This window comes from Cynoglossus semilaevis, chromosome 3 (genome assembly GCF_000523025.1).
Source record: "Cynoglossus semilaevis isolate Cse_v1.0 chromosome 3, Cse_v1.0, whole genome shotgun sequence".
Lineage (NCBI taxonomy): Eukaryota > Metazoa > Chordata > Actinopteri > Pleuronectiformes > Cynoglossidae > Cynoglossus > Cynoglossus semilaevis.
This window is the reverse complement of record NC_024309.1, coordinates 989867-1010771: the sequence shown is the minus strand read 5'-3', so window position 1 is coordinate 1010771 and position 20905 is coordinate 989867. Positions and strand designations below refer to the sequence as shown.

Genomic DNA, 20905 nt, shown 5'->3' with positions numbered 1-20905 from the left:
TTTTTATTCACTATTCAGTAATTATTACAATTCTTTAGCGTAAGAAAAGTATTTTCTGTACTGTGCATTCTCACGGAATAATAAACTTCTCATCAAAAACCTGTCCATTTTGGGCACCATAACTAGCTACACACTAGCATCGCTAAAAGGCAAAAACTACACAGATGATGAAGATGAAGCTGTCACATGAGGTGCGTTCAGATACCATTTTGAAATTTGAGAATCAGATAATTATGGCAGTTTTTTCAAATTGTTATAATTAAATGAAAAAAAATTACGATTCCTCTTTTCTCCCACATTGAAAACTGCTGATTTCTATAATGTCTTCCTTCAATCCAAAGGTCTGTCCAGGCACAGATCAAACTTTGCTTAAAAAGTATACTGCAACTTTGGCTCATCCAGAAAATGTTTCCAATACTGAGAACATTACAGTGCATTTATCTGTGTTATTAGAAAACACATTTCACTCTGTATGTAATGTGATATAGATTTTATTGCATGCACACACAGAAACCACGCTCACAACTCTTGATTAAATTCCTTGTGCAATCCCTGCCCACACGCCTTAAGATCAATGCCTCGGTAATAGATACTTAGCAATTGATTCAGGTCCTTTTGTGTTGTTTCAATTAAAAAATATCCATTTAAAAGCCTGTCTTTCGGATCATGGTTTCATCAACTACATCAGCTTGAAAACCCTACACTCCTTCCTTACCAATTACTTATGCTGGGAATGATATCAATAAGGATAATTATGCCAAATAAGTCAAATTAGCTTCTCTGCTAAAATCCAATTCTACCTCGCACCCAAGACGTTCAAAATGATTTTCCCAATAACTTTTGACAATGCTCTCAATTTGAGGATTCTCAAACATGAATTAGTTCAATGTTCATAAACGATTAAACTTACATCATTTCGAAATGCAAAATTTGTTTCCAACATAAGCCCTTGAACTGCTTCCCTTTCTTCAGCCCCTCAGGGACTGCCTTAATGTTCCCCAGGTGTCTGTTCATATTGATTGTTTGCAATAGCGTCTGCAAAAATGTTTTACTGTTAGTGAAAAAAGATTTAGAAACATGAAAATACGACCCTTAAATGCTTCTTGGGGTTGTGGCTAAACCCTAAAGCCACTGGTAGCTGTGCCTTAAGGGCAGAGGAACCTTCGGATCCAATTAGTTCAGGTCCAGTCTCCTGTATCGCCCCTTGTGAAAGCTGACTTTTTCAGACGAGTATTTACCTGATTTATTGTCCAAAGCTAACATTTTCTTTTTCCCAGTTTGTGTTTTATTGGTCTACTTTTTTATCTGCCGTTCGTTTTTTTTTTTTTTTTTTTTCTTTTATCTGCCGTTTGTATTTTTTTTTTTTTTTTCTGCACTGCTGTCCCAGAACTGAGCAGTAAGGAGTTCAGGGATTGTTATCAGAGGATTGCGTCACACAGCTGGCCTAGGCGGCGTGTCCTGCCTTGGCCATCTGTGTGTTGTGAGTTGAGCAAGGTCCGCTGGGTAATTCTGAAAGCAACCAGTGCTCTCCAGGAATGGGTTAAGCCAACACAATTTTATGATGTGTCCATGAGAAATGACAAATTATTATGTTTTATTTTGTTGAAATAATCATGATAAACTCTAAACACTTTGAATTTTAAAGATCAAAACAAGGGGTTTTTTTTCTGACTCTATTTCATCTGAAAATTACTATAGAACAAACCGTGTCTATCACAGGCTAAATTTAGCTCTAGTTTAAATGAGTACTGCATTTAATAGTCTCTTACCATCATGCCCTTGTGGGGACTTTTTTTTTTTGGTTTTCTGTAGCTGCTTTCAATCTCTATATAACTGTTAAACCTTCAGTAAGTCGAGCGTCACTGCCACCCAGTGGAAAAAGAATGCATTGACTCACCGGCAGACCAGGAATTCCAGGCTCTCCATCTCTGCCTCTCTGCCCCTGCAGAGACATGAATCAAGATTAACTGAAGGTTGGAGTTTGTTTAAGTCTGTGTGTGTGTGGGTGTCTCTCTTAGTGTACGTGAGTGTGTGTTTGCTTGAGGTTGTGCCCACTCAGAGACATAACGGCAGTGTGTCAATGTTAGTTATGTGTGCTGGTCCATGTCTTCATTCTGCGAGTGTGTGAGCAGAAGAAAAGGTCATGATTACCACTAGCAGCCAATAAGAGAAAACCCGGGGAGAGAGGGAACTGGAAATGGCTAACAGTGACCTTTAACAAACCTGACTTTTTATCTCGCACACGTGGCTTTGCAACTGCATCCTGCTGCACCCTAACCTACTGCTCATCTTTTCCTTGCTCCTCTGAGCCTTTGCACTGTTTTTCTTTTCTTTTTTTTTTTCTTTTTTCTCATCGGCACATATACAAGTGAGCAACTGAAGCGGATCATCCATACCATGCTTTGACTGTTAACTCCTGATTTATTCCACATTTGCAATGGTAGGAGAAGAGCAGCTGATGTAAGTCAGTGTAACGCCATGCTTTTAGCTTTGCTGAATCACGAATATGGTTGCAGCTCTCATCATCTGATACACTTTTTTTTTTCTTCCTTCACTTTAATCAGTGGTCATAAAAGTGAAAATATGCCAGCAGATCGCTGTTGCACCAGCTTTTCATAAATCCACATGAGAATTTCCCCACTAAGATCAGTAAAAAAAAACCCATAATCAATTTAATTAAATCAGCTTTTCTTTGATCATTCATCTTTAAGATGGCCCGTCACTTTCTAGTAAGTGTAACTTAAGTAGTTTCAAAGCACTTTTTGGACTTTGAACAGACTAGAGAATAACAGACCAATTAGAGCTTGCTAAACTTCAAAACATTTGTGGCTCACCTTCAGTTTAATCACACACTGTGAGCTAAGAACAATAATATGTGCACGTCTTGCCAAATGGGCTGCTCGTGTATACTCAAGGCATCGCCTCTGTCAAGGTATTGCTGAGAAAATATATGCTATAATAAATTAATCAATAACAAATGTATGCAATTTCTTTAAATATGCGGTCTGTTTCTTTCCACAGGTGAGGAGGAAAAAGGCAGTCAATACTGAAGTTTTTTTTTTTTTTTCCCCTCTGAATATTATTGAAGTCCATATATCAATGTGCAAATTAAGTTTTCTTTTAAGGCAAAGATGCACAGCTCTGCTGTTTATAGATTTTCTCTTCGTCTGCCTCCCACCCAATAAAACAGCTCGCAGCATCATCAACACCTTGGGATACACTGACTCATAGCAGCTGCAGCTAAGGCTTAAAAACATCTGACATTACTGAACCTTAAGGCCGGGATAATAAATTAGAGCCAGTGCAGCAAATGCATTTGAATTTCAGAACAGATTAGCAATGGATACCAAAGGATAAAGAAGAGAAATTTCAAAAAAGGCTGCTTGCACTACGCTGATGGATGGTTGAAGGATTGGTAACAATTGATACTTTTCAAATAATGCATCCTCTAGACTTCATTCTGTTTGTTTTGTGACTGAAAATCATATTATTGTGAAAAATGTGATGTTAACTTTAAATGAACGTCATTGGAAATTATGTGATTTTAAGGCATAGGGATGTCTAATAATAACTTTTTGCCAATATTTGATATGCCGATATTGTCCAAAGACTTGACTTCCGAGTCCGAAATCAACTGATACCGATAAAGCGGGGTAGTGGTATTGCGTTTGGGTTTTCGTTATCAGACGAAACACGGATCAAGATTCTTAGAGATATTACATAATTATGCTAATATTGGACATCTCTAGTTTTAAGCAGTTAAGTCAATTGTTAATTATTTTACTGCAGCCCAGTACCAAATGGCCCATGCACATACCAGTTCACAGTCCTACTCTAAAGCAACCGTAAAGATAGCTGCTTACGTTCATAAAGTTAGAACTACTTGTCGGAAATCCTTAGATGGTCAACTAGTTTTTATTCTTCAGAAATCAGACTTAACTCTCATAGCACATTGACTGGGAAGACTAGAGACTTAGAGATTCTCATTTGTTGAGTGGTTGCTCAGTAACGGCAAACATGTCTGTTCTGGTTTTTACTGTATAAATAATAGTACCTGATCTCCTTTAGGTCCTTTCTCGCCATCGTCGCCCTGAAAACAACATGGAACAAAATAAAAATCTTTGAGTTTTAAAATGACAATGTGACGTTTGTATGTATAACTTATACAGTGGCACCTTTGTGTTCAGAGGTAGATTTTATGATAGCATATCATTACTCATTAAACCTATTAATTTCATGTTCATTTCTGACCTTATGACCTTTGAAACCAGGCAACCCCATGCCTGGCGACCCGGGAACACCTGGCTCCCCTGCCGAGCCCTGGAGAGACAATTTTTGACAATTTTTAAAGTTTTTGTGGCAATAAGCAGCTCTCTTTTTAAGTTTTTGTGGCAATAAGCAGCTCTCTGAAGATTTTCTGAACTGAATTGTTCTATAGAGCATAAAAATTTTCATCAGGCAGATTAAATGTATTTATAAAAAAATAATAGCTGTTCCAAAAATAAACAAGGTCAAGGTGTTGGTGGACGGAGTTCATTCTGAAGCCCTTCACCAATATGGAGCCATGGTTGTATTTGTTCTTTCTCATGGTCTTTTTCCATGTTTGTGTCCCGCACGTCACTCAAACGTACCAAGGCCCAGTGGATTGTGGGTTGTGCTTGTGTTGTTTGAACTGCTCTGTTAGATTCAACAAAGACTTCCTTCGGATCATTTGGATGACATTTTGCCAAAAGATTTTTATGACGTTATCGATCATTATCAGTGCTAAGAATGGGTGCGTTTGTGTGTCCTCCTGGTATAGCTACTCTTGCGTTAACAGCGGATCCGCTGCAACATGGTTGCCCCTGGCAATATAAAACTTGTTTGTAAGAGTTAAGGTTAGGGTCAGAGGCTAAGAAATGCACTGTGTCTGAATAAATTTGCTCGAATAAAGAGTGTGTTTTTTTAATCTCTGTGCGTGGGAGGGGCAGGGGTTGTCACGGAAGGCAATAAAAACAGTGCCTAACAAAACAATTTTTCTCAGTTGTTGATTTTATTCCCTGCTGCTGCAGAAAAAAAAAAGATTAACCAGGCAAGACTAAACCAATAAAGATGCTCAAGTGAAACCTTTTCAAGCAAGTTATTAAATCATTCCCAAAAACCCAAGACGAGGTCTGCTTTGAAGGATGTTCCTTCAGACAAACCAAGGCACTCGGTCACTAAAGCGCACGTCAAAGATAAGCCCTGGTGTTAAGACTTCCTAATATTACAGTGGTTGACATTTATGGACGTGATTCCTTATCAACATGTCAATTAAAAGCAAGAAGCGTTACAAGTGTAGCCGTCACACCAGCACGATTCACACAGCAGGCAGGAAAAATAATACGGTGTCAAGATGTGAGGAAATAGACAGGAAAAATAGAAGGATGACATAAAAAATTTAAAATAAATAAACAAATAAAAGGTTGAAAATTTGTGCTACAGATTACTACAATAAATTTACAATGAACATTTCCATATTAATGGGAGGAGTGCTGCAGAGTACTTGCAAAGTTGCAAGTACTAGAAAATAACATTAAGTGAATTCTCAACTGAAAAGGCAGGGCACAGATGCAATACATCATATGAGCTTGATCTGGTTTGTTTAATAAATGATCAGGTCAAACCGATTTAATATAAAGCAAATACACTACTGGCCTTTATGTTCATTTATAATTAATTTAGACGGGGAATGCGACCAAGCACTGCGCCCCCTAGTTAGTCGAGATTTTACGGCCTTAGTCGACTTACACTTTCTTAGGTTGATTACAGCCCTGGTTTATAATATAATTCATAATATTTAATTTTTTTTATTTCGTTTTAGAGCATTATCTATTAACTCCGTTGCGCACTGCGTGCATAGGTTTTTTTTAAAGTTTACTCCATATCTGAAAACGCACAGTTGACGGCACTGTTTCCACTTACACTCGCGTTTAGCATTACTAACGTAAATTTACTCAGCGATATAAGTGAACTGGCTAATTTATCCAGAAGACCCAAAAAGTTGCCCTCCAAGTGCCTGTCCCCATATGCCCGAATCTCTCCCAACACAACGCTTTTGTACATAAAAAAATGTTAGGTGAAGATGAATGTCTCTTGTGTAAGAAAAAAGAAAATCTCGTTGAAACAAAAGTTACATATGTCGACTGACTAACGGAGGTTGAATTTGTTCAAAAATACTGAGTGGTGTAACAGAAAGTGTAGGGTTTGCATCATGACCTCCAGTGCAGAGAACAAGATGTGATTTTTGTGAATGAGATTTTGTGTTAGCATTGTTACCTTGTACCATGGCATTTATTTTCTGGCTAGTTGGCATTAGCTCTGCTTCTGCTTTCAGTCCATTATATGAAATAAACAATTACTCTCTCTCTCTCTCTCTCTCACTCACCATATATAAGCAAAACAGAATCAGCTGATGCAAAATAAATATGAAACAGGGATTGTTTTTAAAATAATATTTTTAAATTAGGTCAGTTCCTTGTAGGGTTCTTTAAGCCTCAAGACAATTTTTCAATGATTGCGAGCTTAGGACAATCGTAGCCCAACATTTTTGAGTAGTTGACGATACAAATAAAAATGACTTGAACTAATCTTTGAACACAACAAAGAAACATTGGTGTTGCTTTTGAACATATATTTTTGGGACTATTATTGGGACATGGCAGTGAGAGGAAAAAAAAACAAAGTAGAAGAAGAAAATGTACACATAGAAGTTACATTATCTGATGTACTCACCTTCTCACCTGGTGGACCAACAGTCCCAACCACACCAGGATCTCCACACTTCCCCTGTATGAAAACATAATAATAATAATACATGATTTGCCCCCAAGAGACTTCAAAACCACAATTTTAGTTATTTGGTTTTTAGTTTGTTAGTATTTGGCATTGTGCTAAAACAGCAATTAGTCCTGAGTACTGTTTCATTTCCAGTTTGTCTTTCATGTTACCCTCCAAATTGCTTTCTGTTTTGATTTTGCTGTTTTTTATTTAATGCGCAGCAAATACAACAAGTAGAACAAATCATAACCAGTGCAACACATTCTGCTTCTTGTGCAATATCACAACAATACAAGCAGCTGCAACGGTCATCGCATTTTTATTTATCTGTATGGAATAATTACATACATATTCATAAATATTGAAGGAAATATACATTAAATCTTCAATAATATCTGGTATTTTTATTTTGATTTATACTTGACTACATATTGACTTTTTAATCTTTTTTTATTCATTTTTTTTCTCCCCTTTGTGTCATTCCCTGTCCCTTTTTCTTGTTGCATCATATCATTTTCCCAATGTGCAATCAATTCACTTTAATCCTATCTAATCTAATCAGGTTTTGCCTAAAGTCACCAGGCTGGAAACTAAAAAAAAAAACAAATTAAGAATATAATTTAGAATTTTGCCCTTTTTTAAGCCTTGCATTTGCTCAATATTAATCTTTCGACACCGTACTGTGCTCCTGTAATTTGCATAAGTTGAAAGAAAATGAAAATACCGTAAATAATCCTAATAAATTATAACTGGCTTTTGTCAAATATGTGTGTTAAAAAAAATTTTTAATGATGTTTTGAGAATGAAATCACCAAAGAATTTAAGATATGGCTGTTTTATTTTATAATTACACAGTGTTTTTGCAATATTTTTGCATTTTATTTAAAAAAAAAAGTGTAAAATGTGTGTTTTTAATTTAATTAAGTCGTTTAAATCCACACATTTAAATTATAATTGCAGTTCATTCCAGTGGTTAGAAGAACAGACTTGTTTAAAAAATATAATAAGTGTAGCGTTACACTGAAACACGAGATGTTTTCAGTAACCTTAATATTTGCTTATAGTATAATTAGGCCAAGGCATCCTCAGCGGGTAACTGACACACACTGTGTCTGTGTGTGTGTGTGTGTGTGTGTGTGTTTGTTTTATACATAGTCTACCACAGATGGATCGCACGCTGTTTGAACTTCTGCAGGGATTTAATGAGCAGAGCGGATGCTCAGGTGCACGAGCAGGTGTGAACACAACACAGAGCACTTTTTTTTTTTTTTGAATTTATTTATGTAATTTATGATGTGAAAGCGGTGACTGAAAAAGGCATGAAACAAAGATTTGACTCTGGGAGGAGAAAAGTTGTTTAAAAAATAAATAAATTCAAAGATTTTTTTTTTTCGTACAAAGGTAAAAGGAAGTATCTTCTGAAAGGGAGGTTCCTATAGAAACAAACCAACAGTTCTTCAAGAGACTTATAGACAATGACACATGCAGAGATAAGACCTGGTAGTATTGGCCAATATTCAAGGTCTTCATCTTCAGCATTACTGTTTGCTAAAGATGCAATAATTAGTGATGATTAATGAATCAAATCTGTTAAAAATATAGAAATGTACCATCATTGTACTATATATTCTAAGGCCTTGAAAGTCATATTCATCATTGTTAATGAATCAACTAATTAAGGTACAGTTATAAGAAGAACTACATTTACTAAATGATTATTTGAAAGTGTTTAATAGCACCGTTTTTAAATTGATCTGTTTTGATAGTACTGGCTGCTTTGATGATTAAATACAGGGGTCCTCGATTAACTGGTTCGCACGACGCTATATGCAGAAGACAGCGTTGTTTATATTTGTGTTTACACACCATACATTGGATTATGCTGCATTTGCTTTTTTTGGTTGTGTTTTTTTTTTTTGGGAACTTCATGCCTCCATCATAGCTCCCAAGCGTATGTCGGACACGTGTGTTCCGGGTGTTTTTATGTCCTAGATCAGGGGTGTCAAACATAGGGCCTGTGGGCCAACATCGGCCCGCTAGGGGGTTCAATGCTAATATACTTGTACTTCTTTGCATGAAAACAAAGAGGAAAAAAATTGACTTATTGTTATTTATAGATAAATGTGTTGTGATTGTACTGGTCCAGCCACAACAAGTGGGCGCGGACATAAGCAAATGTATCCATAATGTTCATCACTCAATAACTGTGTATTAATGAGAGAAAGCTGATCCTTCAATTGTGTCTCTACTTCCACATTGTGCTTCGTGCTGTGTTACATGCATTTCAAGGTCAGGCAAAATATCGTTATGTCCTTGTGCAATCTTGGAAGAGACAAAGGCTGAAGCCATTGAACACAAAATAAATTCAAGCTGAAGGGGTTTTAAATCCAAATCAATTTGAATTTCAATATCCAAGTCTTGGTTGATTAATTTTAGACGTCTTTCTTAAGGCATTCATGTGAGTCACACTGCCTCACAGAAGTACAGTAAAAAAAAAAAAAAAAAAAAACTGTAAGGATTATCCTTTGTATTAAGGGATACCCATTAAAACAACTATTTTATTTTTTTAATATTTATAGTAGAAAGAGCAGAGATGGCCCGGAGACGGAGACGAGGAAAGTGTATTTTTACACAATGGCAGTCTAAATATTAAGAACCCTTGTCAGCCTGGTGAACCTTGTTAGCATGGTACTCATCAAATAGTGACAAACAAATACACTATAATCTTAAGAAGTTGCACGCTCACGGCAGTTTCCTTCACATTAACATTAAGAGACGAGGCCGGGAGTGCCAAACATCAGACGAGCCCAGCCTCTATCTCAGAGCTCAGGGAGGGCAGATCATTTGCATAACAATTATAGCATACAGACCTTGGGACCGTCTTGGCCAGTTGGTCCGGGTGGCCCCCGGGGCCCCTGGAGTCCCTGCATGAAGTAAGGATTTTTGAAGCATAGATGAGAAAAGCGGTGGTCGAGAAAAAAAAAATGGAAGGATGAGAAAGAAAGGAAATGAGAGAGAGAGAGAGAGAGAGGGAGAGACAAGGGAGAGAATTAGATGAAGGAGGCAGACACATCGCTTGGGGTTAGATGTGACGGAGTGCATGACGGCTTAGTCTGCAGGCTGCCGTAGGAGAAATTAGATGGCACAGGTCCACACACATACACAAACACACACACAAAGGCACACTCCACCTCTCTCTTCGTAGTTATAAGGACACTCACACATGTAATGTATTGCCTTAACCTTCATCTTATCAACTTTAATGCCCACCACGACCATTACTTTAACAGGACACTAATTCTTATCCTGAAACTAAGTTTGCCCTGTTGACGTTTTCATTACCTGTACAGTATATATATGATATATACGTATATATAGAGAGAGAGAAAGAGAGAGAGAGAGAGAAATGTTTCTGTTCACTTTCCTACGTTCCTAATACATGTAATGTCGGTTTATGTCCACGAGAGGGCAGCAGAGGAATCGCCACCTTGCCCAGTCATCAGCAAGCAGGGGTGTGTATATCCATGCGTGGCTGTAATTCTATCTCACTGTGCGTAATCTTGTTTACCAGAGGGGGTACCTTTATGATGTGTGAAGCCGTAACCTCACACACACGCGCGCGCACACACACACTGACCTAACTCTGGCTGTAAATTAACAGCCACTCATCACTTTAATGGCTCGGCTAAATAAATCAAACGGACTCCTTCGGATCCCAGGCCAAATTAATGATCTCATTATGAGGCCACTGTAGAGGCAGCGATGTTAACATAGCTTCTCCACACCGCTCCAAGACAAGTGCAAAAAATCTACCTGTCACTGCACAGGTAACTTGTGGGAACAGGCATCAATAATTGTTTTGCATTTTTTAATACACAAACAAAAAACCTGCTAGCATAGCTCAGAATTTTGATAACGTTAATGGGCATTTTTAGTATTTTTTTTTTTTTACACTAGTCGAAACAATGTTCCTTCTCGGCTATTGTAACGCTCTGTAAGTTTGCATTTGACATTTTTTTTCTCCTGGTGTTTTAATTGGCTTAAAACTGGCAATTTTTATTTACAAAAAAAGCCAATAATGATCAATAATTAAGTGATAAAAAAATGTAAAATATGTAAAATAATGTCAAATATGTATCATATTTTCAGGATTATAAGTTGCACCAGCCAAAGAATGCATAATGAAGAAAAAAAACAACAACAAGTTGTTGTGGAGTACAAGTCACACCAGTCAGATACGTAGCATGCCCTCTAGTGGCTGTCAGTGTGAAAATAAAAAACGTGCACATTTTCAGTGGTACAGGAGTAGCAGATCCTGGTACGCAAGCCTTAGAGAGCCCTCTAGCGGCTGTCGTTGTGAAAATAACGCACGTGAAATTAAGTTGCACCTGAGTCGCAAACCCAGCAAAAGGATGAAAAAAAGTGTGACTTATAGTCCAGAAAATACGGTAATATCCATGCAGAATGCCTGATCGAAACATCCAGCAGACATTGTTGATCTCTGAAAGATAAATGCTAATCTATTTGACACAAATGTGTCAGTCCTTGTGGCACATTACCTTCATTCCCGGTTGACCCGGAGGACCAGGTGACCCGAGATATCCCTGAAAAAGACCGAGTGGAACTCATGAATCACAGTGGTGCAGGTGAACTCATAACACTCTTGTGCTTAAATGTGTATGTACCGGAGGTCCTCTGGGGCCGACTTGGCCAGCAGCTCCCTAGGGACAAGAGAGATAAACAAAAAGATACAGACAAAAGTTACTTATGTTACGTCGAGATTCCAGCAACTCCCTAGGGACAAGAGAGAGACAAAAAAAAAATACAAAAGTTACTTATGTTACGTCGAGATTTACGTGACAGAACCAAATTGTATGACACTGTGGGTTTTTTTTTGTAACAAAACAATTAATGACACCTTTAAAACCTTCCAGGTGTTAATTAGTGTGTGTCAATCCAATACTCTTCTGCTAGGTGGCAGCAGATGGCTATGGAAACTAAGAATGAATGATAATCAGAGCTGTTGAAGAAGATCTTTGTGAGCGTCTTTCTTCAATTCCTGCCAGTATATCAGCGTTGTCTTCAACTAAACAGGCCGAGTCAATTATGAGGTCATTTAAACTAGAAGACATTAGTACTTATGTACAGCATATACAGAGTTTCGACTTACGGCGAAATTCAAGTTATGGCGCACGGTAGGAACGGAATTCTGATGTACGTTAGTCGAAAACCCCTTGTAGACACACAAATGTTCTGTAACCTTCTAACAAGACGTGGTGTACCATATTTTCCGGACTGTAAGTCGCGCCATACGCATAATAACGAAGGAAAAAACATACATAAGTCGGAGTATAAGTCACAACATTGTCCTCTAGCTGTCAGTCTGAAAATCACGAACATGTACATTTTCTGTGTTATGGGAGTAGCAGATACTGGTACGCAAGCCTAGAGTGCCCTCTAGTGGCTCAGTGTACTGGAGTAGCAGATACTGGTACACAAGCCTAGAGTGCCCTCTAGTGGCTCTCAGTGTACGGGAGTAGCAGATACTGGTACGCAAGCCTAGAGTGCCCTTTCACAGCTGTTAATGTGAATATATATATTTTATATATTTTAATACATACATCGCAAATGCAGCCAAAGTATGAAAAAACGTGCAAATTATATTCCGCAAAATATGGTACATTCATTTACATCAAATCCACGAGGAAGTTATTGGTAATAAATACATGTTAGCTATAAGCAGCCAGAGCTGCTTTCTCTAATAAATGTGCAAAGAGAAACAATATATCAATAAATATAACAAAAAGGACAAAATAGTGTTTGCCTATTTGCCTCACAAAAAATGAAGATAAGCTGTGTTGAGCTCTTCTGCAGATGCTGAATGGCAGGGTAGTTTGCTGCCAGCCGGGATTTATTAGGTGTAGGAAAAATTGTTACAGGGCAATTAGGGACAGAGACGATGCGGAATAGCGAACAATAAAACATGCATTCGGAGTTTTGGTTTCTCAATGTGTCAACATCAGCTAGGCCCAAAACGGGAGGGCTGTGTTTTTGTATTCCGTGGGTGTAAATGCTTTCAGAAAGATAACTGCAACGCAAACGTGCCGTGTGTGTGTATATGTGTCTGCGCCGCAACAGTGTGCAGAGGCAGCAATGAGTTGCTCTCACGGTCACGTCTTGTTTGGAGTTCCTTTTGGCATTTTTATGAGGTGGTTAAAAACCGAGGGCGTGAAAAAGTATTGTCAAAAAAATGCTGAGTAAGTAAGAAATGGGCTTCTGCCTAGTCCTCGGGTTTACTTACAGTTTAATCACTGTTTGATTTCTCTGCATTGATAGAGCAGTACACAGGGTATACTTTTAACCCTTTTAAACCTCTTTACCAGGGGTGGTCAGTAAGTGCATTGGTACCTACAGTACCAGTAGATCGCAAAGGGAGTGCCGATAAAACATTAGCATTTAAAAGAAAAAATATATATATATATGTATATATATATATAATACTATAGTTTGTAGTAGTGACCAGATACTGTAAGAATCAAATCATATCATACCGTAAAGCTGAATGCATTTAATCAGTTTTCCATATATAAAGTATACACGTTCACATAGGTCAAAATATATTCATTTATATATACTGCATATTATGTGTTAATATATTACATTTTTAGATATGTAGTTTCATTCCTTATATTCAAGGATTAATTTCCTGAATGACATATACATATATATGTGTATTTATATGTATATATACATATGTATATGTACATAAATATATGGTTTCAAGATCATTTTAGCCTGGTAATTTCAGAATAACCTCGCCGTCTAACATGTGACATATGAATATATAAACTCTTAGCCCTCTCTCAAACATACAGGTACAGTACATACAGATAATCAGTACCAACTTACCGGGGCACCGGGCGCTCCAGCAACACCCGCGTCTCCTTTCTGCCCCTGAGGATAAAACATACAACTTAGTGTCATTTATTCAACAAGGGTCTTTAAAATAAAGTCATTTTAGGTTTTAGTTTTTGTCTTGTAGAAAACAGCTGAAGCGTTTTTGGAAGTACTATTCAAATATTGCAAATACAATATACAATAACACAGATTCCTTAATGGAACATACTCCGCTAAAATTGTGTGGATTTAAAAAGTTAGCTTTTGTTTTATTAATACGACAGCTCTGTGTCTGCTGTCTTGAGCTATACTATGGGACGCCTGTGGTTTGGCCACTAGCGTGGGTGTAGAAGTGGCGGCTTGTTAAAACAAAAACGAACAGTAACAAACATGTTTGAAGCCACAGCACAATAACGTTTTAACCCCTAGCGAAGACATGTACATGGAACCTAATTATGAATGAGTTTTTTTTAGCGAGATTTGATTAATCGTAGGATAGCTCGATTAATCGTGATTAATCACGATTGGTACTTATCATGATTGATCAAGATAAATTGTCTTGGCTTTATATAACAAAAAACCCTTTTTCTCTATTTTGCTGGAATAGAAAAACAAGTACCAGCAGTTTGATGCATGTGTTTTTATTTGTGATTAATCTGAATGATTTGTTTTAAGACTTGTTTTCATAAATTTATGGAGACGACGCTGTAACCACGAAACTCCGTAGGAGGACAACGTCATAAATAGAGAACTCCTTGTAGACATTACACTACATTGCATTGCATTGCATTTTTGGTTCTTAAGAATCGTTATCGGGGTTTTTTTGCAATGCCTGGGTTTCGCCAAATGACATGTGCCCTAAAAATAGTTTTGGGGATAAATGGCTGTATATTAAAGTAAAAGTCACTAGATGGCAGCATTTCAGCTCATTTAAATAATTTTATACTCATACAGGGGTTTGTACAGATAAATAAATTAATATTACCAGGCCTATATCGGTATCGGTTCATATCGGTATCGAGATTTAAGTGTTTGGACAACATCAGCATATCGGATATCTGCAAAAAGTTAATTCCGGACATTCCTAACAGAAACAAATCTTAAAGGTTAGCTTTATTGGAATCATAATCTTGAACTCCATTTCCTCTCATTTCAATCTAACCAACCCTAACCCCCCTAAACCTTCCTGCGGGTGGTGAGTCCACTAGAAGGTACCAACCGCCCTAACCGGGATTCCAACTTGCCCAGGAGATGAATCCAGGGGTTCCACACCACTGACAGAGACATTGCCTCTGGGCCAAAGCGCCACGGATGTATAAATCTGTAAATGTATTTGTAAATTTATTACAAAGTGTCTCTGTCTTCTTTGCAATATTAATCAGGGTATGGTTTTGTTGTGACATTGTTAAGCCCAGTTTCTGTGGCCTTCTGTTCAGTCTAAACCAAAGTCCGGCCAGGAAATTCATGCTGACCCATTCTCAGTTCACTGCCATGCCTCCTAACTTGGTTTTATCTGAATAAAATCTAATTCTAGGCCTGGTTTTTGTAGCACTTTTTGAAGGACAACATTGAGGTATAAAGCACTTTACCTCGGTATAGGCACACCAGGTCTCATCAACTTATATAGTGTTTAGAGTGCAGGGCCGTCTATATTAGCAGTCAAGAAATAACTGAATAAGCTCTCCATCTGGTTCCCTTTGTAGCGTCTGGCCGCACTGCACATATAAACCAATAAGAGCAGCAGACCTCATAATTACACAGCCGAGACGCCCACCACAGTCCAATAAATAGAGGGATGACATAAATCCCTGGGTGTCTAGAACAAGAGAAAATAGACAAGTGCTCTGACACTGTCCTTTCATGTCAGCAGACCAATGTGCCACTTTAGCCTGCCGCACACTGTTTAAGACTGGGGACGCAGTGGCCGCTACACAATACCAGGATAAAACAGAGTCAAAGGTCTGAAAGGAAAGTCAATATAGGATTAAGGCAGCGAAAAAGAAATCCAAGAACCCACAGAATATACTGCAGTGAAGGGGGAAAAAAATGCAACACTATACGGAGGCTTGACTTGAGGTCCTGTTTGAGCTTGAGTTTTGAGTGTTGATTCAAGAGGAAGAGGAATCGCGGTAGTTGCGTTCCAAGACCCACCGTGATAATGGGAAAAATCGCAAAGTAGAGGCGAGATAGTTACTTTATATTTTACCCTTTCCGAACCTCCCCCACACTGTTATCAACCCCATCTAGACTGTATTAGATGCTAAGAGATGCTACGATGCATGAGTCAATCAGCGCTAGGAACAGAAGAGCATGCTCAATTAGCCAATAGTACACCGAGTACGCATTGTATTAGCCAATGGTATGCTGTGTACTATCTCGTCTAGGTAAACAAAGCTACCAGCGATAGTTTGTAAACTGACTTATCTCAATTCACAAAATGAGAATCTACACTTTTAAAACCAAAACTTTTGTATGTATAATAATTTTAGAATGTCTTTTAATTTTTATTTATTTTTTTTTTTTTTTGCTATATTTCGCGATACATTTTGTTAAAGTTTTGCGGGATGGGATTAAAAAAGAAAGAAAGCGAAAGGAGAACCGCAATATAGAGAGGGAACACTGTATATCTATAGTATATATGTATATATATATATTAATGTATGTGTGTGTGTGGTGTGCCTACATACACATATTGATATAGATACTGTATATAAATATAGATACATACACATATAAACATATATACAGTACACATATACCATAAATACAAATACAATGTGAATACATATATACATATATTCACATATATACCGTATGTACGCATACATACACATACACATATAGAAATATTAATTTAAAGATAAAGGTGTGAATGGATTCTAAGAGTAAACCATCAATAAAATCGTATTTATTTACATCAAAATTTCTCAGCTTCCTCAGAAGATCTCCCGCAGAAGATTAATTGCGATTGAATTTGTTTGAAAGGACACGTAGGTGTCTATCCGTGTCCCTGGATATTTAAAACATCCACCTGCTCTCCATGAATAGACATGCATTTGAACCGCCGCAGCATCTCTGCCCACGCAGCACAACCCATTAGTCATCGTGCTGCGTGGGCAAGGATGGTATGGCAGCTACAACTTTCAGTTTAAGAACTTAGGAAACAAGTGTTCCAGTATTGCGAAAATGGAATGTGGCTAAAGTCAAGTTGTTATTTTATATACATTTCAGTGGACCCCTCGCTATGCAATCCAATGCAAAAACCCAAGCATCCTATGCTATAACTACTAGTCTGCCCTGACACCATCGTAAAGCTGAATTTTGCAACTTTTAATAATAATAATCTGAATGGTCTTCTAGTTCTGAGCCCACGTGGCGACTAGTATTACAGTAGTTACCGTAGTATTTACTGCATTCTATTTTAATGCTATGTTGCGCTGAGGATCGAGTTCGAGTTCTTCAAACAGTTATATCATTTACAGAGTTTACCACAAAGTGCTGAGTAACTGAGCAACTAGTTGTGTACAAGTAGTTCTTACGTCCCGGCAAATTGAGGAAATCCTACTCAGTATTCTACTTGTTGGATGTCTTGTAGTAGTAGTTTTTGTAAATATTGTAAGACTTTGTGGATTTTATTTAAATGACATCACCAAAAAATTCCTTTATAAATAAATGTGTCATTTTGACACATGAGCACGACTAAGGAATGTCAGCTACTGTATGTTCTGATTCACATAATTACAACATGCCCTTTTTATTCAGCTTTTTCTTTTAGGCTCGTAAAAACAGGGCAGTTGTCCGCATACGCTGTAAAACTGTAACCCAAAAATAAATCTGTAAAAACAGAAAATACGATATACAGTGATACTGTCAGCTGGAGCACAGCTATGAATTGTGCATTTTGAGTTTTCAGCACTAAAACTTTTGTTGAAATTGTATGATTCTGTATGATTCAGGACAAATAGTTAAAAAAAATTAGATTTTTTTTTCTTATCTTCCAGCTTCGACCTCCTTGCGCCCCCTAGTTTGACGAACATTGATCTAAAGCAGGGGTCCCCAACGCCCAGTTTCGGGACCGGTGCTGGTCCGTAGGTCATTTTGTCCCCAACGCCCAGTTTCGGGAACGTTGCTGGTCCGTAGGTCATTTGGTAAAACAATAGGTTAGACTTCGATAGTAACAGAATAAAGTTTAAAAGATGTTTTATTTTGAAAATTACTGGTCCGCAGTAACGACCGATACCAGGTGACCGGTCCTTGGTAAAAAGGGAAAAAAGGTTGGGGGCCGCTGAAGTATGAAAGAAAAAAAAAGTTCTATCTAGATGAGTAATAATATGTGTGTTACAAATCCCTTTTTTAATTATCTTACTCTTCGTTGCACATTAAGTCACATTAAGTGTTACATTTTTAGTCAAGAATGTAGTATAAAACTTTTTTTACACCAACATTGTTCTTCCCCGTTTCATTGTGTTTGAACTTTTACTTTTTCATCCGTGTGGGTTCAGTTTACCACATCAGTGTCGCCTGTGTGCATCTGTAATTGTGGTGAGCAGATGATGATAGGAGGTCGAGGAGCCCGAGGGAGGGAGAGACTCTAACTCACACATTAGCAGGTTTCTGAACCTGCTGGTAAATTACAAGCGTGGCAGTTCAAAATAAACCACAGTGGTTTCTTTTTTAGTGTGTGTGTGTACAAAGAAGATTGTCATGCATTGGCTGTTATCTATAATTTAAAAAAAATGTGACAATTACGTTACAAATGCATGGCTATTGGAATCAACACATTTTACTTTTCAATATTTAACAAAGACAAAAAAAAAGTTTAAAGGTTTATTCCGACTCGATTTTCTAAATATATCCTTAAAGTGTCTTGTAAGTATACAATTTGTAATTAAAGGAAAGTTGTGTGTGAAAATGTTTAATGTTCTTTAAAAAAAAAACATTAACGTATGGTTCCTTTAAAGCAGTGGTTCTGAATTATTTCCTGTCATGCCCCCCCTTGAGGACAGAAATGTTTTCACCCCGCACCTCCTCCAACCCACACCCCGCGAATTAAAATACTATTGAAAACTTGATCTGTACAAACCACTGTATGAGTTGCTGCCACTTAGTGACTGGAGGCTTGTTATCATTCAAGCAGTGGTACACGCGTACCATATTCCATTGGAATTCTTTTTTTTTTTTTAAAGCGGTGAAGAATTGGAGGTATGTCATTCCAGTTGGGTGCGTGGCCAAAAAAAAAGTTTGGTAACCGTTAACTTCTACTTCACTAAACAATTGTATTCTCTGCAAGTTAACTTCAGTCTCGCACTGTACCCTTAATGATGAAGGGTGGACTCAAGAAAGCATAAGAGAACAAGTGGAGCGTACCACTGGATTAAATGTCACAGCCAACACCTAATGATTCACTCTCTAGCACATTAGCGCCACAGAGTAATATCAGGCCGTCACACACATCACTGCATCCCATTAACATGAGGAACAGAGCGCAGGTTTGACAGGATGCATAGTCTGTGAGCCGTCTTGGTAATCATGGGGACATCGCAGAAACAAGAGGACGGCCAGAGCTATTGTCATAAATGTTAAATAAATTCAATTACTCAGTGCTCAGATACATGATTGGATCACTTGTGGCACCATAAGTGAATGACAGTTAGCTCGCAAAAAATGTGTGAAAAGCAACGTGGGACTGCCAAATGTCGAGGTCCTACTGCAGTTTTGTTTGACAGAAAACAGATGAAGAAGTAGCTTGTTTTTAAATGACTTCTATGAGCAAAACTTTTCATGAACACATTTTCTCTTTCAATTATAATAATAATACAACTTCAAAAAGGAACACTGACGTACTGCTTGTCCGTGCTCCGGTGTTTTAGTGAGCTAGATCTCATCCTTTTAGTATACAAACACATAATTCAAAAAAGGACTCAAAGACTCCTTTGAGCTATTAAACGGTTCAACTCCTCACTGGGGGAGAGGAAGGTGAAATAATGAGTGGTGGGGAAGGAATATATATCCATCTATCCATACATCTGTCCATCCATCCATCCATCCGTCTATCCATCCATCTATCCATCCATTTATCTATCTATCTATCTATCTATCTATCTATCTATCTATCTATCTATCTATCTATCTATCTATCTATCTATCTATCTACAGTATCTATCCATCCATCCATCCATCCATCTATCCATCCGTCCATCCGTCTATCTATCTATCGATCCATCCATCCATCCATCCATCCATCCATCCATCCATCCATCTATCTATCTATCTATCTATCTATCTCTTACGTTAAGCACAAAATAAAGCAAATCATGAAGTCTTACGATAAGCACAAAATAAAGCAAATCATGAAGTGAAAGTTAAAGGTAAATTGCATTTCATCTATATGTAGTTACATATAGCATGTCCTACGTCATAAAATTAACTTTAACTGTCCTGTGCGCGCTCGCTTTCCAAACACATTAGCCACACAAACGGACACACATGGATACCACCTGTGCATCCCCCCCGTTCTCTCCCCCGTACCACCAGCCTCCAGTTGGTGTAGAACACTTCCATGTTCTTGGGGGGGAAAGTCCCTTATTATGATAACAGGAAGAGTACTAAATTACTGAGTAGTGTGGCTGCAAGTGGAACTGGTAGAGTAATCAAAGGACTTCGGAGAACACTCAAAATAGCATCACACACTTGCAGTTGTGGGCGTGCTCACGGGCCCCCAGATGTGAGCATGTGCTCTTTCATTAAGCAACTTGTCCTTTTTAAGTGACTACAGCGGGACGTCCCAAATACTGCATGAGACTCCTTCAAAGGTGTCACTTTCAGTACTTACCTAGCAGAGGGTGTGGGGTGAGGGAGGGAGGTACATTGACGTATATTTAGGCTGGTTATCCTCCTGGTGTCTGAGGCCTGAGGGACTGTGTGTTTTGCTTCCACCGTCAGGAACGGATTAGCGGTTTTTATGCGGTGTCGAGTCAATGACCCGCGTTTTGTTTTTATCACCTATAAAGCTACCCAGACTACAGAAACATCTGTCCAGAAACACGGCGTGTTTTACAATATGGGTCAGAAAGGATATGATGTTTTCATAGAGTGGTTTTTGATTGTTTCATGATTCTGAGCGAATTCAGACAGATGGTGCACGGCCGAGGCAAGACCTGTTGTGACTTGTTAGCATTTTCTTTTTACATATTTATATATATATTTTAAT

At 38.0% G+C, this 20905-nt stretch overlaps 1 long non-coding RNA gene across 1 annotated transcript; it reads right to left on the bottom strand.

Moving 5' to 3' along the window:
- Positions 1–1925: 1925 nt before the first annotated feature.
- On the bottom strand, positions 1926–6806 carry LOC112486865 (uncharacterized). Its single transcript, XR_003049425.1, has 4 exons — positions 6754–6806; positions 4252–4320; positions 4055–4090; positions 1926–1942 (listed from the first exon to the last, which is right to left on the bottom strand). It is a non-coding gene; the product is annotated as an uncharacterized LOC112486865 (long non-coding RNA).
- Positions 6807–20905: the final 14099 nt, after the last annotated feature.